The sequence below is a fragment of the Spermophilus citellus genome (assembly GCF_964194105.1).
Source record: "Spermophilus citellus genome assembly, chromosome: 15".
In the NCBI taxonomy this organism is placed as follows: Eukaryota; Metazoa; Chordata; class Mammalia; order Rodentia; family Sciuridae; genus Spermophilus; species Spermophilus citellus.
This window is the reverse complement of record NC_138195.1, coordinates 27447815-27468763: the sequence shown is the minus strand read 5'-3', so window position 1 is coordinate 27468763 and position 20949 is coordinate 27447815. Positions and strand designations below refer to the sequence as shown.

The 20949-nt window shown below is 35.3% G+C and overlaps 1 pseudogene across 1 annotated transcript; it reads left to right on the top strand.

Annotated features, from left to right (window-relative positions):
• The first annotated feature begins 1667 nt into the window (after positions 1–1667).
• On the top strand, positions 1668–19699 carry LOC308634100 (rho-related GTP-binding protein RhoU-like; annotated as a pseudogene). Its single transcript has 3 exons — positions 1668–1778; positions 4464–4522; positions 19067–19699. The product of its transcript is annotated as a rho-related GTP-binding protein RhoU-like (transcript).
• The last annotated feature ends 1250 nt before the right edge of the window (positions 19700–20949 follow it).

Genomic DNA, 20949 nt, shown 5'->3' with positions numbered 1-20949 from the left:
TTGGATAATGATGTCCATCACATTCCACCATCATTTCTAACCCCCTGACCCCTCCCTTCCCTTCCCATTCCTCTCCCCTATCTAGAGTTCATCTCTTCCTCCCATGCTCCCCATCCCAGACTCCTTATATCAGAGAAAACACTTGGCATTCATTTGTTTGGGATGGGCTGACTTCACTTAGCATCATCTCCTCCACCTCCATCCATTTACCTGCAAATGCCATGATGGTATTCTCTTTTATTGCTGAGTAACATTCCCTTGTGTATATGAACAGACTGGTAGACCAATGGTACAGAATAGAGGACAAGGAGACTAACCACTAAATTACAATTATCTTCTCTCAGACAAAGGTGCCCAAAACATACTTTGGAGAAAAGATAGCCTCTTCAACAAACGGTGCTGGGAAAACTGGAAATCCATAGGGAACAAAATGAAATTAAAACCCCAGTCTCTCTCCATGCACAAAACTCAATCCAGAGTGGAACTAGGGCCTAGGAATTAAGCCAGAGACCTTGGGTCTAACAGAAGAAGAAGTAGGCTCTAATCTTCATCATGTGAGATTAGGCCCCAACTTCCTTAATAATACAGCTATAGTGCAAGAAATAAAATCAAGAATCAATGAATCAGATGGATTCCAACTAAAAAGCTTCTTTGCAGCAAAAAAAAAAAAAAAAACAGTGAGGTGAACAGAGAGCCTACAGAATAGGTGGAAATTTTTACCACACACAAATCAGATAGAGCATTCATATCTCTCTCTCTCTCTCTCTCTCTCTCTCTCCCTCTCTCTCTCTCTCTCTCTCTCTCTCTTTTGCTATTGGTCCCCACCTAGCCTGACTGAGTCAGGGACACGTGGCCCAGCAGATCTCTCCTGTTATTTGTAGATAAACAACTTAGCAGGTTGATAATATGCCTAGGGGTGCTCTGTGGGTCTTTCCAAGGACAAAGGTCATGTCTCTTTCTTAGACAGGCTTTGCTCTGAGGTAGAGCCTGGTTCTTCAAAAGCAGAATAAATAACCTGCAAGATAAGAATAAACTAAAAGGATTTATGACAACTAAGCTATAGGGAATGATGTAATGTGGGGCATGTTGCATCAGAAAAGAGGAAAGTTAACTTGCTGCCTGCTACCCGCTTCCCAGTCCTGGGGCCACATTGGCTAAGAGTGCACCTAGGGATTAGCCAGAAGGCATTGCCATGGGTTGTGGTGAAGAATGGGACCACCTCTAGGATAGGCTCTGAACCCTTCTGTCCTGGCAGCTCCCATTTCTGCCTATAGGATGGGTGTATATGTAAATTCTCCCCACCCTGCTGTCCTTTACCCTGATTGGCTTTTGTACATTATATTAGCTGTGTGTGTTTTTTCAATAAATGAGATCCCGCTTTGACTGTTCTCCCTGGTGCATCTGATTGTCCTCAGGCAGGGGAGGGCTGGGTGTGGGTGCCAGTGGACCTTTACCTTTCTTGGCCCGTCCTAATCAGGGCATACCTGGACACTAAGCCAACATCATGGCAGAAGAGATGAAAAGGAATCGTACACACACAAGGAATATTGCAGCCACATACACAGTGAACAAACAGTTCTCCTAGCACAGGTGGTGAGTGAATTAGGAAAATAAGAAATTATTAGAAATAAAGACAAAGAATCGATTATAAGTGAAAGTAGGACGCCATGGGTGAACCAGCCCTGCTGGGGTCTGGCTTAACCATGAGTGAGAATCCCCCTGCATATTATATAGGCTTTAAACATCAAAGGGATTCACTGGGAAAAGGCTTCTTCAAGGTAAACAGGAGGGAGTTTGTGAGCCTAACTACTTAGTTGGGGTTTATCAGTTTGCCCAACTCTTCTACTTCCAGGCAAGTGGGATTTGAATTCAAGGCTTTTGAACTAGTAAATTCCATGAAAATCACAGAATTCTGCCTATCAACAGGAGTCATCCACAAATAGTCATTTCTCTGTGCACTCTTACAGGGAGAGATTCCCAGGAGAGGCATCTTGCTGTCCAGGGTTACACAGTTCCAAGCAAAGATTCACTCACAGCTCTTGACAAAGGAGATTAAAATCAACTATGAGAGCATAGGAAAGAATAAATCTCACTACAAAAATATATTTTAAAATGAAAATTAGGAGTTAATTCTATATTAGAAATAAAACAAAATAACAGAAAACAACACACAACTATTCTATATTAATACTAACTATAAATTGACATAATTCTCCAATTAACAATTTTAGGCTAGAATATTGAATTAATTCAAAAAGTCCCAACTATATGTTGTCTGCAAGAAGCACACATGACTGGCAGACAGACACTCACAGAATAAAAGTGAAAGATGGACAATGATATTCTATGCAAATGAAAGCCAAAGGAAAAAAAGTAGCTATGCTCATACTCAATAAAGAAGACTTTAAGCAATAATTACCCAAAGTGACTACATATTGGTAAAGGGAACAACCCAACAAGAAGATCAATGATAGTATATATGTATGTCTGAATGACATTACACCTAAGTTTATTTTAAAAAAATACTACTAAGCCAAAAGAGACAGATAGGCAAAAAGACTATGAGGGATAACAACATCAATACATCACTCTCAGAAATGACTAGATGAAAATATCAACAGAGTTCCTAGAGTTCAGCTGTATTTCACATCAAATGGACTTAACAGATGTCTACAGAATATTTCATTTGACAATAGGAAAAAACACATTCTTCTCAGCAGCACATAGAACTTTCTCTATAAAAGATCATATATTAGGACATAAAGCATATATAGATCATATATTAGTACATAGGAAATACCAAAACAACAAAATTCCCTCAAATTTATCATGTCATAATGGAATGAAAATTAGATATCAGCAGCCAGAAAAACCACATAAACTGTATAAACACATAGAGAAGGAACAATGTACTTTTGCAATTGCAAATGGGTTCTTAAAGGTATCAAGAGAAAAACTTAAAAAGTTTCAGAACCAAAAAGAATAAAAACATAGCATCCCAGAATCTGTAGGATATAGTAAAAGCAGGGTTTTTAAAAAATATATTTGTTTTATTTTATTGGTACAGCATAATTAACATAGTAGTGGGAATAATTGTGGAAGATGAATAGAGACACATAACACATTTTGGTCAATCTTTTCCCCCTGTACTTTTGTTTTGCCTTCCCTCTTCCTCACCCCTCTGATCCAGTGAAAGCAGTTAACAATGGCTACTTTATCTTGACCCTCTAATATGAATTCTTCCTATGCATCCCTCTTTCTCAGTTTTATACTCATCAAGCTAGTTTCTTCTTTTTTTTTTGTTTTTTTTTTTTTGGCTTGCTTTCTAATTGTTTTCCCTTCCATATGACATAACTAAGGATTGTTTACTCCTACAAAAATCTATAAGGTTAGACCTGTACATATACCCGACCTATTGCTATCCTTGTTTTCTATTATGATTTGGAGGTCTTTTATTTCTTACTCGAATGTTTTCCATCATCATATGCATATGGAAGATGATATGTGAAAAAGGCTGAGAAATAAAGAGTTTATAAAAACACCTTAATTTTGAGTCAGATGATGAAAAGAAAGGATCAGAAAAGCTCTTTACTCTGATGGATCTTACAAGTGTGGTTTCAGCCATTTCTCCCTTTTGACTGTCAGAATTACTGTTGCCAAGCAAGATTCTATTTTCTGGTTTCTCAGTACCATATTTTACTTCTGTGACAAGAGAAACAAAGAAAAGAGTACTTTAAAACATCTTCAATTTCAAGTCACTGAGTAGCACAAGAATAAGTTGTCTTCAAATATACCATCTCTTTTGGATTGTTGAAAAGCTTTATGTAATTTTCCTTTTTCTTTTGTCATATTCTAGGTAGGGGAAAAAACTCTCTATTTGGTTTAATTTGGTTTAACAAACACAAAACTTGATAAAAATAATTATAATATTCTCTATTACCACATGATACAATAGAGTAAGCATAGGTTTTGAATTCATTTGAATGTACAAACACCAATTCTGCTCCTACAACTTTTATACAGTGAAGCTTATGAGAGATGATACAGCAATCTGCAAAGTGTTGCTCAAAATACTGCCAACTGATTATTACACAAGTACTGACATAGAATAGACTGTTCTCTTAAACCAAATAACCTGGGGTAAAAATTATATCAATTAGTAATTTAAAGTTTTTTTAATCAGTAATTTACATTTTTTTCTTTCAAAGACAAAATACTAATGTTTAAAAAATTAAATTAATTGCATGTGATAGTTTGAATGTATTTTCACAAGTTGTATATGCACAAACTATCTTTTATGGCAAAAACCTGAGGCCTGAGTTTTAAGAGTTTTAAGATGGGTTGGAATCACACAAAGCATAAATTGCTTTCAGCCAGTTAAAGATAAATCAGTTAAAGATAAAATCAGTTAAAGATAAAAACAGTTAAAGATAAATAATTATGTGAATTCCACTCCTTCCCAGAAAGAGAAGAAGAACTGGCAAGAATATGTTTGTGGGGCAATGATTGATGAAGGAAAAAGGTACAGTTACTAAACAGAAGATTAACTAAATGACCCAGCAATGTTAACAAAAATGGCTGAAGAACAGACTGAAGAAATGTTTTCTGCAAGAAAATATTGAATCTTAGGAACAAATCTCTTTTATAAAAATAAGGTGGGAAGAAATAAACAAAAAGACATGACAATTCAATGAATGTAAGTTTAAACCAAAAAAGAGAAGAAAAGGGATTAAGAATAGGTTACAATAAGAATTACAACATAGAATGTTATTCATACCAATAATAACTGATAATACTAATTTGTATTGCACTATGCTTGCTTTTTTGTTAATACTTCTAAAGCATTTATTACTGTATAAAAAGAAATTCCACCAAATATGGTTAGAAACCACTACATAAAAACTGAACAATTACTAATGAAAAAAAAGAAAAGTGGAAAAATTTTAACAATTTCTCTGATAAAGAGATTTAGAATGAGAATCCTAAAGAGTAATGTACAGCTTGAAAAGATGTGTTTATTAGCAAATGAGATAGGACTCAAAAAAAGTCTACAAGAAATTTTAATCTGAGATTCATTCTAACCTCCTGGTTGGAAGATGTTAGAGAAATATTGGTTACTAATGTTCATATTTATGACATTTCTCTAAACTCTTTGCTAGTCCTTTATAATATTGATTCAAGCTACTTCAACTGAATTTATACATCCTAAACATTAAAAGAGAATGTAAACTTAAGCTATATTTTTAGAAAGTCAGTTTTCTTAATTATTAGCTATATCGTGCATATCATATACTTAGAAAACAAGTTTTCTGAACACTTATTCATGTTGAAAAACACTAAGAAATTTCTTAAATTCAAAAAATTTACTCTAGATCCTCCAGAACATATGCAAATGTTTCCTAACCACCAATAGTTCTTATCCGTAGAAGAGCTTTAAAATAAATATTTAAATAACTAGGTAAAGAAACTTCTAAATTTTGAAATCTCAAAATGTCACATAAGGACCTGAGCAAATATTTTAAAGCAATTCAATGCAAAAAGAAACCTCTGAAACTGAAGTTTTACCATACAGTTTGAGAGCCTCTGTTTCTAGAACTAGTTATTATTTTACACAAAGCACCTGCTATTCAACTAGATCCATACTTTTAAACATGCTTCTAGTGGAAAGACTCAGAAAACAAAGTGTATGTAATCCCTTTGCAATGCAAGCATTATGAAACAGATTCTGAATTTCTACATTTCCTCAAATTCTATTATTAGAAATATTTCAGTATAAATACACAACCAAGAACAGTCATAGAGTAAAACGCTGTCCTAAACATTATATGATACTAAAATATAAAGTGTCCAAGAGAAAAACTACATGCAGTGTGCCTTACACATTTCAAACTAAGGGCATCAGAGAAATCCCATGATTCTGTTAAGATCAATTCAATCCATTAAAGATTAATTAGGCATGAGAATTACAAGTCATGTTAAGTATGATCTTAAAGTCACAGTAGTGTAAACTTATGCAAATAATTCTTGACCAAATTTCTTATTTCCTCTGCAGTTTAAAAGCTGTTCTTAATTTTTCTGTCACTATGTATTTGCTAATCCATTCTTTTTTCCAATCCCCACTATCCTAACATGCTTGATAGAATATTAATATTTACAAAAGTTAAAATAACAAAAGAAGTCAACCTAATTCTATGGAATGGGTTTTTTGAGAATATTTCCATATAGAATAATAGGAAGACCATTGTTAAATTTTATGAGTTAACACCTCAAAATCCAAAATTCAGAGCCATAAAATTAAGTTCAGAAAAGAGCACTTTACCTTGATATCAGATTGATTGTTGCCTTCATCTTGCAGGCCAGGCATTACCAGGACCAGGTTTATTGGAAAATCCTTAGAGCAAGTTTAACATAAAAAATGGGCCAGTCATTTTTCAACAAAATAAACACTGGTGAGACTTTGGATATAACTATATTAAATGATGATTCTTGACTAATATAATTAAAATATGAACACAACTTTTAAAAAGCTCTTGTTTACATATTATTGACTCCACTTTTCCCATTCTATGAAATACAAAATGAAGGCACTTGGTTCCATTTCAAAGAGTGACAATGAATATATTGGCAGAAACCAAGAATAATTTATCTTCACAAACTGCCTATCTTGAAAGCTGAAATGATGATCCAAATAATGGCTGACGTAACTTTTGTAACCTGAATTGAAACAAACCCCTGATAACCCAAGACAAGCAGAAATATATACTGTCCCCTCTCCTTTGTGTATCCCTGCCTTAAAGACTGAGTTGGGTAGCTAAAAAAAAATGGTAGTCTTGGTTCTTCAGCATAAAAACCACCTATTAGAAAGACTCAATTGCTTCTTTTCGCCCACAAGCAGCACAGGGAGTTCCCTGAAACATTTTAAATGTTTGAAAGTTGAAAGTATAAATGTCAAAGAATGAAGACATATGTCATGATTGGGAAATTGGAAATACTTTTGTCAGATGGATTTAAATATTAAAAGTTAGAAAATCTTACCTTGTTCAAGATCATATAAACTAGCAAGCACTTCATTCAGACACTCTGTGGCATTCAGACACTCAAGGGACAAGATTGCTAGAAAAGCAAGTACTGGTAGTTGTACTTCTATTTTCCTAAGTACTATCTAAATATCCTACTTCCTGTGGGCTTCCACTCCCCAGTTCCTCATCTTCAGGACTCAGGGGAAGTCTCCAACCTTTCAATCTACATCTTACAAAAATACAGATTCCTGACACAAGGTTGGGCTCAAAAGATCAAAAGTTGGAATTCTCTTTCCTTGCACCTAGTAAACAAGAAAAAATGGAGTCTCAATCACTGGCATCAACATAAGCATGTTACCATCTACCCAACTGAAGCTCCATGATGACTTTGCCAACTAGTCATTCTCCTGCCCTACCCTACATGTACATCAGCATGTGGGGAAAATGAGTGGAAGTGAAGAGACATCTGCTCTGGGCCATAGATTCAGGAAATTCTAGTCCCCTGGTGCTGGAGGCTCTCTAAACCATCTCATATTCTTGTGTGTTCTTGATACTTGGCCCACTTGAATTTTGTCAGATCCTCAATTAAACAAACAAGGAAAGGATGACCTGTTCAGTATGACCTTCAATGCCCTATTTTAATATGCCCTTCAAGATAGCTCCCAATATCCAATATCCCAATATCCAGTGTCATGAATTCTTGTTTTGTCTTTATTGAACTGGTCATAAACCCCAGTGTTCTGATCTCTTTTCCAAACCCTCATTCCTACCCAACACAGTGTCATTGTTCTTCAACCTGTCTTTTCTCTATTAGTTCCATTCTGATCCTATACCACCAAATTCACTTCCTAATTGCATTATTATCCTTTTAAGGTGGGTTCCTAGACTCACTTTCCCATTCTATTAGTAAAACCTTCACCTACAGAATGATAATAATGAAGAGTATTGTACACCTAAAATTAAGAAACCTGAGCACAAATCTCATTGCTATCACATTCTAAACCTGGAAAATTCTTTTTTATTACCGTAACCACAATTGAAGTCCATATTAAACACATTTTGAAGTACTAGATGGTATTTCTTTTAGTCGTTAAAATCCTTACAATTCTGAAATTCCCTGTGCTTTGCATTTTGTCAATAAAAAATATATTTAGTGGACAGAATTTTTTAATTATTATTTTTTATACAGTTATTTATTTATTTATTTATGTGGTGCTGAGGATCAAACCCAGGGCCTCCCATATGCTAGGCTAGCGCTCTACCACTGAGCCACAACCCCAGCCCTGAACAGAACTTTTTTTTTAACAACTAAAGAAACACCAAGAATAGACAGTAAAAACAAAAACTCAAAAAAAAGTTTAGTCATAGAAAAAGAAAAAAGACTATAAGAGAAGAACAGTCTTTACAAGACTAGATAGGAGTCTGAAGGGAAAACCAAACAGGGAAATCAACAAGTACAGAAATCAATTGCAATATCATCTAAGTCAAAGTTTAATGTCATTAACATAAAATGGTCTACATATAAGTATTCTTCATTTCCAGTTAACTAATTCTTCTCCAGGAATTGCTTGATCTTGCTTATGAAAAACCATGATTCTATGACTACAGCTGCATGAGATTTTCCCTAAAAGATTTGATGGATGAAAAAGATATTGGTTACCAGTGCAACTATCAAAAATATCAGAACAAACTCTTGGATTGTAACCAAGCTTCTCAAGTAAAGCATAAATCAGAATTAACATAACTAACTTTGCCTTTCTGAATTGATCTGATATGGACCTGCATCTTAATTATAATATTTCATGGGTCCCTATCAATCTATGCAGTGGGTCAAGAGAATGGTATTGTAAGCTAGACAGGCTGACAATCTAATCACAGGCCAGCTACTATCAATTAGTAGGTCATAGTCCAATTAGTCAACCTCTCTCAATGACAGTTGCTTAATTGGTAAGTAATAGGTTATAAGAGAACACTTTCAAAGCTATTGTGATGACTATAACAAGTGAAAAACCTAAAATGGTTTGTATCCCAGATTAACTCACTCAACACATATTAGTTCCTTTTCTCTACATTCCCTAAATAATCAACATGAATTTTTCAAGGCTATAAAATCCCACCTGGTTAAAGAGTCATATTTAGAACTCATTCACTATTAAAGAAAATGGTAAAATATATGTTTAATCAACAAAAGAAAACTATAAAATATTAAAAATATATGCCTAATGCTTTCTTATACAGTATTCCTATAGGAACACGCATGGAGACTAGAATGAAAATCAATTATATTGCTAGAATGAAAATCATTTATATTGCTAATGGGAAATTAATATATTAAGAGCCCCATGTCCCCTTCTTTTGCATTTTTTGACCATTTTTGACAATATTAATTCTACCTATTCAAAAATATAGAAAAATCTTTCCAAAGTCTTCTTCAATTTGTTTTTTCAGTGTTCTGTAGTTTTCACTGTAGAGGTCTTTTCCCTCTTTGTATATATTAATTCTCAAGTATTTTATTTTATTTATTTTTTCTTTTTTATTATTTATTTTTTAAATATATGGCAACAGTGGAATGCATTACAATTCTTATTACACATATAGAGCACAATTTTTTTAAAGAGAGAGAGAGATAATTTTTTAATATTTATTTTTTTAATTTTTGGCAAACACAACATCTTTATTTGTATGTGGTGCTGAGGATCGAACCCAGGCCGCATGCATGCCAGGCAAGCGCTACTGCTTGAGCCACACCCTCAGCCCCAGAGAGCACAATTTTACATATCTCTATATGTAAAGTATGTTCACACCAATTTATGCCATTATACATATAATTTTTTTGCATTACAATTCTTAATACACATATATACCACAATTTTTCTTATCTCTGTTTGTATATAAGGTATGTTGACATCCAATTCAAGTCCTCATACATATACTTTGTATAATGATGACCATCACATTCCACTATCCTTGCTAATCCCCTGCCCACTCCCTTTCCCTCCCACCCCTCTTCCCTATCTAGAATTAATCTAATTCTCCAATGCTCTCCCTCCCTATTTCATGATGAGTCACTCCCCTTATATCAGAGAAAGCATTTGGTTTTTTGGGATTGGCTAACTTCATTTAGCTTTATCTTCTCCAACTCCATCCATTTAGCTGCAAATGCCATAATTTTGTTCTCTTTTAATGCTGAGTAAAATTCCATTGTCTATATATGCCACATTTTTTTTTACCCATTCATCCACTGAAGGACATCTAGGTTGACTCCACAGTTTAGCTATTATGAATTGTGCTGCTATAAACATTGATGTGGCTGTGCTGTATTTATCAATTATGAAGAAAATGGAATTCTTCAAACTTTGATTGCAAAATGTAAACTATTGTGTTCCGTGACCACAATCATAACTAAAAACTGTCAAAACAATATCATTAGCAGAATCAGTATCATAAAGCTGACAGTGTTGAACAAATAGCATGCTTTTTCTGGGTTAATGGCAATAGGAACAATTATAAGAGATTACACTGACATTGTTATGACACACAGCACCTTCTCCAGATTTTCAGTCAATACTGCTCAGTTTAGAATGAACAAACTATCTTAAGCCGGCTTTGAGCATTGCACTTTGCAATATGGAAAAAACGCAGGCAACAGACTGGAGATGCTTACAAAGACATTCCAGTTTAAAGTTGAGAAAAGCTTATTAGAAATCTAAGTGCTTAAACTCACTAATGCTATTCTGATGAAGATGCAAATCTCTTAGTTCCAGCTACTTTCTCTATTTTGCATTTGGTGCAAACAAGACTTTACCTCCAGTAGAAAGAAACATTAACAAGACGACACCCTCGGGAGCTCATACACTTTGATTCATATCTCAATGTCATAGAGAAGTTTAAAAAGAAGTACTAGGGAGATAGCAGAAAGTTGCCAAATAGTAATATGTAGTATGAGAAAATATTTCAATAAATCTATTAACTCACTCAAGTTTTCAGAATATGCCAGTCATTGGCTCTCCCTAGTGGAATAAAACACTCTTCTCACTTGTGTCAAATATGAAACAAAACAAAATAACAATGTGACATTTTCCATGAGACAGAATGTACTGATAAGTATTCAGGACAGAGGATGGAATTTAGAGCTTTCATAGCATGTGTGAGCCCTGGGTTCAATCCATAGCACTGAAATAATAATAATGATAATAATCATTTTTTAAAATATCAGTGCTGTGATAATAATTTAGACTGATTTCCTACTCATCCCACAAAGGAATTAGATCATTTTAATTTATGCATACTATTTATCAGCTTTCTGGTCCTAATTCCAACAGAAAGGTGCTCATTTGTAAAAGACTCTGGATGATAATTTTATGAATTCCAATTCTTGAGACTTTCTCCTTCTTTTGGGAAGAGTACATCTGATCCCAATAGACCAGGATGGTAAACTTGGTGCTATGTCATAGAGCATGCTATCAATTTTCTCAATCCTCCTCATTAGACAGCAAATGTCTACAGACATCATGCTTTTTAAGCATGTAAACTATATGTCCTCATTTCCTAAGCTTATGAAAATGCATCACACAAAAAAATTGGAAAACAAGGGCTAAAAATGTGGCCTATTCATTAAGTACATTCCTAGATTGCATGATGCTATGAGAAATGACTAGCACCACAAAAGAAAATAGAAAAAGCAATCTTAAATGATGGCATTTAATTACCTAGAAAGTTTACTATTTTAAATATTCAAAAATATTCCTAATAGAATGTGCGATTACATGATTTTTCCAGAAAAAAGCAAAATTCCGGATGGGGTAGATATCAATGGTTGACAGGGGTAATTATAACAGGGGATAATTAGTGGGGCACTAGGGACACTTAAGACAGTGAAACTGGTTTTATGTGATACTACAATTTTAAATACATGCTGTTATCCCTGTTTCCAAAACCATATAAAGTAAAGCACCAAGAATGAAGCCTAACATCAACTACAGACTTGGGTGATAATGATATTATCAGTGTAAGCTCACCATTCATAACAAATGTACCACTCTTGTGGTGGGTACTGATAATGGAGGAGGACTCACATGTGTGGGTGGTGCAGGGAATACAGAAAATGTCTGTGCCTTCTTCTCAATTTTACTGTGAACCTAAAACTTCTCTAAAAAGTGAAGTTATTAGGGTTCAAGGGTATTCCTCAGTAGTAGAGAACTTTCCTAGCATGCATAATGCCCTGAATTTGGTCTCCCATACTGCACACACAGAAAACTATTGACTAAAAAAAAAAACAGATATTCACTGAACCTACTGTTCCCCTCTATTACAGCAAGACAGTCACCTTCAAATTGGGGGCAAAGAGCAAAACAATAGAATATGGACACTACCTCCTAAGTTGAAAATTTTGAAAATACACAAAATGAATAATTTAATGACATAACATAGGTAAGGAAATAATTAATATCATAGAATATTTCATCATCTTGTTTTAGTGACAAACTCATTTTTGGTGACAAAAATAACTAATAATTTTTATTTATTAAATGCAATCTACTTATAGTAAAAATTGAATAGAAAATGCATGTTTAGAACTAACTGATCTAAGGAGAAAATATCAGAGCAATCACAACTCACAGTCCTTTCAAACATGCTGTATTGATGGGGAAGCAGATGGTCACAGAAGACAGTTATAGATAAGGGACATGATGGACAAAAGCCACCATGTGTTTTGAACAGCAGGGAGCTTGTGTTGAGATGAAGAATGGAGAATCAGCAGTTGATGGTCCCACCCTCTATGATTAGAGGCAGAAGCAAGGCCAGTAGCATGAGTTATCTTTAGGGAGTCTCTAGTGAGAGCACTGAGATAAGGGTAGCAAATTATGTGGTTTTCAAATTCCTCATCTAGGATAGAACCCACTGATTTGACTGCTCCCCACATACTCCCTGAGGCATTTTGGGTGAATACTGGAGCCTTGAACATTTGCCATGTCCCTAGACAAATGTAGTCCTATGGGTGAATACATGACTTACTTGCATAGTCCACATAATGCCAAATTTCTGCAGGTATAAAGGGCTTCTAACACCCAGATTCACCATGCCCCTGGGGTACAGACTAACAGCCACTGGACAGTACACGCACATTCCTGGAAAGCGATGGCTCCGTCCAGATTCTCATTTTGTCTATTCTACCTTTTTAGTTATTTTTTTTTTAATCTTATCATCTATTTTTTTTTACCAAAAATACTGCTATGTTATGTATGTCAACAGAGAATATGATGGTAACAGTCACATCTCACAGGGGCCCAGGATGGAGTATGAGATGGTGGATAATTCCACAAATATATTTTACCTTAGTTTACAATGCTACACTCACTAATAGTCCCTGCTTATACAGAGTCTATCAGTGGAGAAAAAGAAAAATAAACTGTCATCTTAAAAAAAAGTAATGCAGTAATTCAAAAATTATCAAAAAACAGCATAAAAACACATTTTGGAAAGACATTAAAAAGTCAAAATGAGCTGGTAACTATTCATTTGCCCATGGTCTTGTCAGGCTAAATATTTCCAGGCTTAGAAAAATGACTTTTTTCAGGTACAGGAGCAAGACAATGAATACTGCTGATTTTGGTTATAATAACAACAAGCCGCATAGTTTGTAAATGTCATCCTCAAGCAATTGCTCTCATTTGAGCAAAGAGATGATAATCACAGGTGAGTCTTGCCAATGACTTCAATCATGGAAGTTGGGGTCATTTGCAGTTCAAGCATGATGCTCTCAAATCAAATCTGATACAAATGAAGTCCCACAATAACAAAGTTTGCAGCACCCATAAATCTGTTATTTCCAAGTCAGCTGTCCATTTGTTCTTTTAGACAGAGGGCACATATTCACTCTATTGTCAGGGCAAACTAATTTAAATAAATAGATACCAGAGGTAGAGAAAGATAGCATTTATTCATGAATGTGTGTTGCTATGTAGTAGATCTTTTTAAATATTTTTTACTAGTTCCTTAAAAATATGCAAGAAAGTAGGGTGTGTTTTGATATACCATACATACATGGAGTATAACTTATACTAATTAGGCTTCCATTCTTGCAGTTGTACATAATGTGAAGTTCCACTGGTCACGTATTCATATATGAACATAGGAAATTTATGTCTGATTTATTCTACTGCCTTTCCTATTTCCATCTCCCTGCCCTTCCCTTCTTTCCCGTTTGTTTAATCCAATGAACTTCTGTTTTATCCTCCTTCACCCCCTATTGTGTGTTAGCATGCTCATAGCAGGGAGAACATTTGGCATTTTTTGCAGGGGGCAGGATTGACTTATTTAACTCAGCATGATTGATAGTTTCCCAATCCATCCATTTACCACCAAAAGTCATAAATTCATTCTTTTTTATGGCTAATATTCCATTGTGTATATATGCCACATCCATTCATCTGTCGAAGGGTACCTAGGTTGGTTTCATAGCTTAGTTATTGTGAGTTGAGCTGCTATGAACATTGATGTGGTTATGCCACTGTAGTATGCTGATTTTAAGTCCTTTGGGTACATATTGAGGAGTGGGATATCTGAGTCAAATTGTAGTTCAATTCCATATTTTCTAAGGAATATCTTCACTGCTTTCTAGAGTGGTTGCACCAATTTCTAGTCCCACCAGCAATGTGGTCAACCTTTTACCCCACATCCTCCCCCAACATTTATTGTTACTTTCACTCTTATTAATTGCCATTCTGACTGGTGTGAGATAAAATCTCAGTGTAATTTTAATTTACATTCCCTAATTGCTAGAGATGTTGAACATTTTTTTCATATATCTGTTGACCACTTGTACTTCTTTTGTGAGGTGTCTTTTCAGTTCCTTGGCCCATTTGTTGACTGGGCTATTTGGAGTTTGTTTTGTTTGTTGTTGTTGTTTGTTGGTTGGTTGGTTGGTGTTAGATTTTTTTGAGTTCTTTATATATTCTGGAAATCAACACTATCTGAGGTGCAAGTAGCAAAGATTATCTCCCATTCTGTAGGCTCTCTCTTTAAGTTCTTGATTGTTTCCTTTGCTGTGAAGAAGCTTTTTAGTTTGAATCCATCCCATTTGTGATTCTTTATTTTTCTTCTTGTGCTTTAGGAGTCTTGTTGAGAAAATCAGTTCCTAAGCCAACATGTTGAAATGTTGGGCCTACATTTTCTTCTAGTAGGCACAGGATCTCTGTTATAATGCCTACGTTTTTTATTCACTTTGAGTTTTGCACGGGGTAAGACATAGGGCTTCCATTTCATTCTCCTACATATGGACTTCTAGTTTTCCCAGAACCAGTTGTTAAAGAGGCTATCTTTATCATACTACCAAAAGCACTATACAGATTTAGTGCAATTCTGATGAAAATTCCAATTACATTCTTCATAGAAATAGAAAAAGCAATCATGAAATTCATCGGGAAAAATAAGAGACCTAAAATAGCTAAAGTAATCCTTAGCAGGAAGAGTGAAGCAGGTGGCATCACTATACCTGACCTTAAACTATATTACAGAGCAATGGCAACAAAAACAGCATGGTATTGGCACCAAAACAGACTGGTAGACCAATTGTCCAGAATAGAGGACACTAACCCACAAAATTACAATTATCTTATATTAGACAGTGGTGCCAAAAAAATGCAATGGAGAAAAGATACCATCTTCAACAAATGGTGCTGGGAAAATTGGAAATCCATATGCAACAAAATGAAATTAAACCCCTATCTCTCACCATGCACAAAACTCAACTCAAAATGGATCAAGTACCTAGGAATAAAACCAGAGACCCTATGCCTAATAGAAAAAAAAAGTAGGCCAAAATCTCCATCATGTGGGATTAGGCCCCAACTTCTTTAATAAGACTCCTTTGGTGCAAGAATTAAAATCAAGAATCAATAAATGAAATGGATTCAAACTAAAAAGTTTCTTCTCAGCAAAAGAAATAATATATAAGGTGAATAGAGAGCCTACATCTTGGGAACAAATCTTTTCCCCTCACACATTAGATAGAACACTGATCTGTAGGGTATAAAAAGAACTCAAAAAGCTAAGGACCAAAAAAAAATAAAATAACCCAATCAATAAATTGGCCAAGGACCTGAACAGACACTTCTCAGAAGATGATATACAATCAATCAATAAATATATGAAAAAAATGTTCATCATCACTAGCAATTAGAGAAATGCAAATAAAAACTATTCTAAGATTTCATCTCACTCCAGTCAGAATGGCAGCAATTATGAAGACAAACAACAATAGTGTTGGCGAGGATGTGGGGGGAAAGGAAGACTCATATACTGCTGATGGGGTTGCAAATTGGTGCAGCCAATATGGAAAACAGAATGGAGATTTCTTGGAAAATTGAGAATGGAACCACCATTTGACCCAGCTATCCCTCTCCTTGGTCTGTCCCCAAAGGACTTAAAAACAGCATACTACAGGGGACACAGCCACATCAATGTTTATAGCAGCACAATTCACAATAGCTAAACTGTGGAACCAACCTAGATGCCCTTCAGTAGATGAATGGATTAAAAATGTGGCATCTAGACACAATGGAATATTACCCACAAATAAAAGAGAATAAAATCATGGCATTTGCAGGTAAATAGATGGAGTTAGAGAAGATAATGCTAAGTGAAGTCAGCCATTCCCCAAAAACCAAATGGTGAATGTTTTCGAATGTTTTCTCTGATAAGAATAGGCTGATAGGGAGGGGAAATGTGGGAGGAATAGACAAACTCTAGATGTGGCAGAAGGGCAGGAGGGAAAGGGAAGGGGTATGGAGTTAGAAATGACGGTGGAATGTGATGGAAATTATTATCCAAAGTACACACAAATTGGTGTGAATATACTTTGTACACAATCAGAGATATTAAAAATTGTGCTCTATATGTGTAACAAGACTTGTAATGCATTCCACTATCATATATAAATAAAAAATTTAATTTAAAAAAATAAGCTATCTTTTTTTACAATGTATGTTTATGGCACCTTTGTCTAGTAAGAGATAACTATATTTATGTAGATTTGTCTGTGTATCTTCTATTCTGTTCCATTGGTCTCCTGTCTGTTTTCATGCCAATACCATGCCATTTTTGTTACTATAATTTAAGGTCTGGTATTGTGATGCCTCCTGCTTCACTCTTCTAGTTAAGGATTGCTTTAACTATTATAGATCTCTTATTTTTCCAAATGAATTTCATGACTGCTTTTTCTGTTTCTAGGAAGAGTGTCATTGGCAGTGTAATAGAAATTGCATTAAATCTCTATAGTGCTTTTGGTAGTATGGCCATTTTGACTATGTAAATTCTGCCTATCCCAAGAATACAAGAATATGGGAGATCTTTCCAACTTCTAAGATCTTCTTCAATTTCTTCCTTTAGTGTTCTGTAGTTTTTATTAGAGAGGTTTTTCATCTCCTTTGTTAAATTGATTCCCAAGTTTTATATTTTTTAGGCTATTGTGAATTGGATAGTTTTTCCACACTTTCAGCAGATTCATCACTGGAGTATAGGAATGCAATTGATTTATGGATGTTAACTTTGTATCCTGCTACCTTGCTGAATTTATTTATGAGTTCTAGAAGATTTCTGGTGGAAGTTTTTTTTGGGGGGTCAGTTTCTAAATACAGAATCTAGTAATCAGCAAATAGGGAGGATTTGAGTTCTTCTTTTCCAATTCAGATCGATTCAATTTCCTTCTTCTAATTGCTCTTGTTAGGTTTTCAAGAACTATGGCAAATAGAAGTGTTGATAGAGGGCATCTCTGTCTTGTTCCAGTTTTTAGAGGGAATGCTTTCAATATATTTTTTTTAATTAGAATGATGTTGGCCTTGGGTTTAGCATACTAAAAAGTTTCTAGCACTCACAATGTAGAGATATGTTCCTACTATCTCTAGTTTTTCTTATGTTTTGAGCATGAATGAATGCTGAATTTTGTCAGTGTTTTTTCTGCATCATAAAATAATCATGTAATTCTTGTCTTTAAGTCTTCTGATGTGATGAAATACATTTATTGATTTCTGTATGTTGAACCAATGTAGCATTCCTGGAATGAGCCCCATTTGATCATGTTGCACTATCTTTTTAATATTTTTGGTATGTTATTTGCAAGTATTTTATTAGGAATTTTTGCATCTATGTTCACCAGAGATGTTGGTCTAAAGTTTTCTTTCCTTGATGTGTCATTGTCTGGTTTCAGTATGAGGGTGATACTAGCTTTGTACAAAGTATTTGGAAGAGTTCCCTCCTTTTCTATTTCATGGAATAATTTGAGGAAGATTGGTGTAAGGAAATCTATCTGGTTGATAGATTTTTTTGTTGGAAGTCTTTTGATGAAATCTTCCATTTCATGCTTGAAATTGATCTGCTTAAATTTTCTGTCCTCATGATTCAATTTGTGTAAGTTATATGTCCCTAAAAATTGTTCAATATCTTCAAGATTTTCTATTTTATTGGAGTATAAATTTTCAAAATAGCTTCTAATTATTCTATCTATTTCCATAATGTCCAGGGTGATATTTTCTTTTTCATCATTAAAAAACATGTATCACTACCTAAAGTAAACTAAATGAACCACAAAAATGAATCATTTATATATTAAAATGACTAAGACATCTTAGATCAGAAAATCTTGCTTCCAAACTGGGGAAACAAGTCCATGTACTCTTTTGTATAGATAAACAAGACATATCCCATGGAGATAGAGAGAGGCAGAAACATAAAATAGAAAGAGAACTATTGGAAGTAAAAATCTACTGGACTTTTGCTGCTGAGGCATGAGACTGCAGCATGAGCCTTGGCTCAGAGAGAAGGATCCTAGCAATGGAAAAAAATTAACTAAAAAATAACAAAGCTTCCTCAAAGTGTCAGTAAAGATTTTTCTCAAGAATCTTACAGCAATTTTTTAAAACTTGCATTTCGGGCCACCTTGCAGCTGAGGGCAGAGCTGCCACGGAGGTGGCAACCTAGCGTCTTTGTTGGCCCCTGGTCTGGGCCCACAGTAAGGGTGCCCATGCTGTCTGGCCAATTTGACCAAGTAGTCAAGCTGGGAGCTGGGGCCCAGGGCAAAGGGCAGAAGTTGGGCAGGGCACTGCTGACGCCAAGAAGCATGGTGTCCAATGCTTGCTGGTAGGCGATGGCATGGTGGGCAAGACCAGCCTGGTGGGAGCTACACCACCAAAAGCTACCCCACCGAGTACATACATCTCCGCTGTCTTGAACAACTTCTTGGCTGTGGTGTCAGTCAGCCTGTGAGACTCCGGCTCAGTGACCCAGCAGGACAGGATGAGTTTGACAAGCTGAGGGCCTGTGCTGTACCAACGCAGACATCTTATAGCTCTGCTTCAGCATAGTGAGCCCCACATCTTTTCAAAACGTCAGTGAGAAGTGGGTGCCAGATATCCAGTGCTACTACCCCAAAGCTCCCATCATCTTGGTGGAGACGCAGTTAGACCTCAGAGAAGATGTCCAAGTGCTCATCTGGCTGGACAAAGGCAGGGAGAAGCCAGTGGCTGAGGAGGCAGCCAAGCTGTGGGGCCCAGGAAATCAAAGATGCCTCCTACATGAAGTGTCCAGCCTTGACTAAGAAAAGCCTCAAGGCCAAGGACTGCTATGACTGGCATCTGGCACCCAGCAAGCAGACTCCCTGCAGCAGCCCAGGAAGTATTAATTAAGACAGGACTCAGGACAAAGTGAAGGGCCTGTCCAGGTCCTAGTAAAGAAAGATCACTTGGATATGGAAGTTTGCTGTAAAGAAGGAGAAATAAAAAATTAAGGAAGAAAAAATAGGAAAATCTGGCTATTAGTTGGGGAAGAGATTGAAGAAGTTTCAATAAGGGGATAAAAACTCTGTGCAAGCAAACAATCAAAGATAACTTCAAAACAACTCAAACCCATGGATAATTATACCCACCTACGTCAAACCAAGGCTTAACTACAAACAGGCAAAGAGGAAAGCAGTCATTTGAATGTATTGCTAATATGAATATATGTATATTTTCAAATCTATTCACAGTGAGAAAACACACCATATACAATGCACACAAATCTTGCAAAATGGAGAAAAGTTCAAAATAATACAATAACAGAAAAAGATATTTGAAAAATTGGAAATGTTCAAAGTTAAAAAATGAATAATATATATTAAAATGTGGGGAAATATGGAGAAACATAGACAAGAAAATTGAAAGAAAAATAAGAGAAAATCAAACTGTTGAAGGAAACAGTATACTGAACCAGGAAAGTCAAAGGCTGCTTCCCACTGGCACTCCAGATTGGATAAAAACAATATCATTTCATTGATTACGGTGTACATACCTGGCAAATTGATTTGCCTTCAGGATGTTTACTTCTGAATTTCAGATTCTTTGTATTCTTTTGCACTGAAAATGAAAATGGGACACTTTTTCCTGAACATACTAATGTCTCCTATCTTATTGATAAAGTGGCAATTCAAAGTCTTTTGTCATTTCCTTCTTGTCTTTAATTGGTTCCATTGTTTAATACTCTAAGAATTGCTACTGCCTCCTTAGAGCTTCTGTGTAAGCTCCTATAAGACAATAATGTATGGATCAAAGTAATCAAACTTATAAGAGAGTCACCTTTCCAGTGGTTCTCTCTGTGAAAGAAAAAGTCTTGTTTGTATCACACAAAGAGAAAGAAAATAGGTGGTGAAAGGAAAGTGATCACTACACTCCTAGCCACCAAGAGATCTTTTTTTATACATTTTTTTTTATTTTTTATTGGTTGTTCAAAACATTACAAAGCTCTTGACATATCATATTTCATACATTAGATTCAAGTGGGTTATGAACTCCCATTTTTACCCCAAATGCAGATTGCAGAATCACGTCGGTTACACATCCACGTTTTTACATATTGCCCTATTAGTAATTGTTGTATTCTGCTACCTTTCCTATCCCCT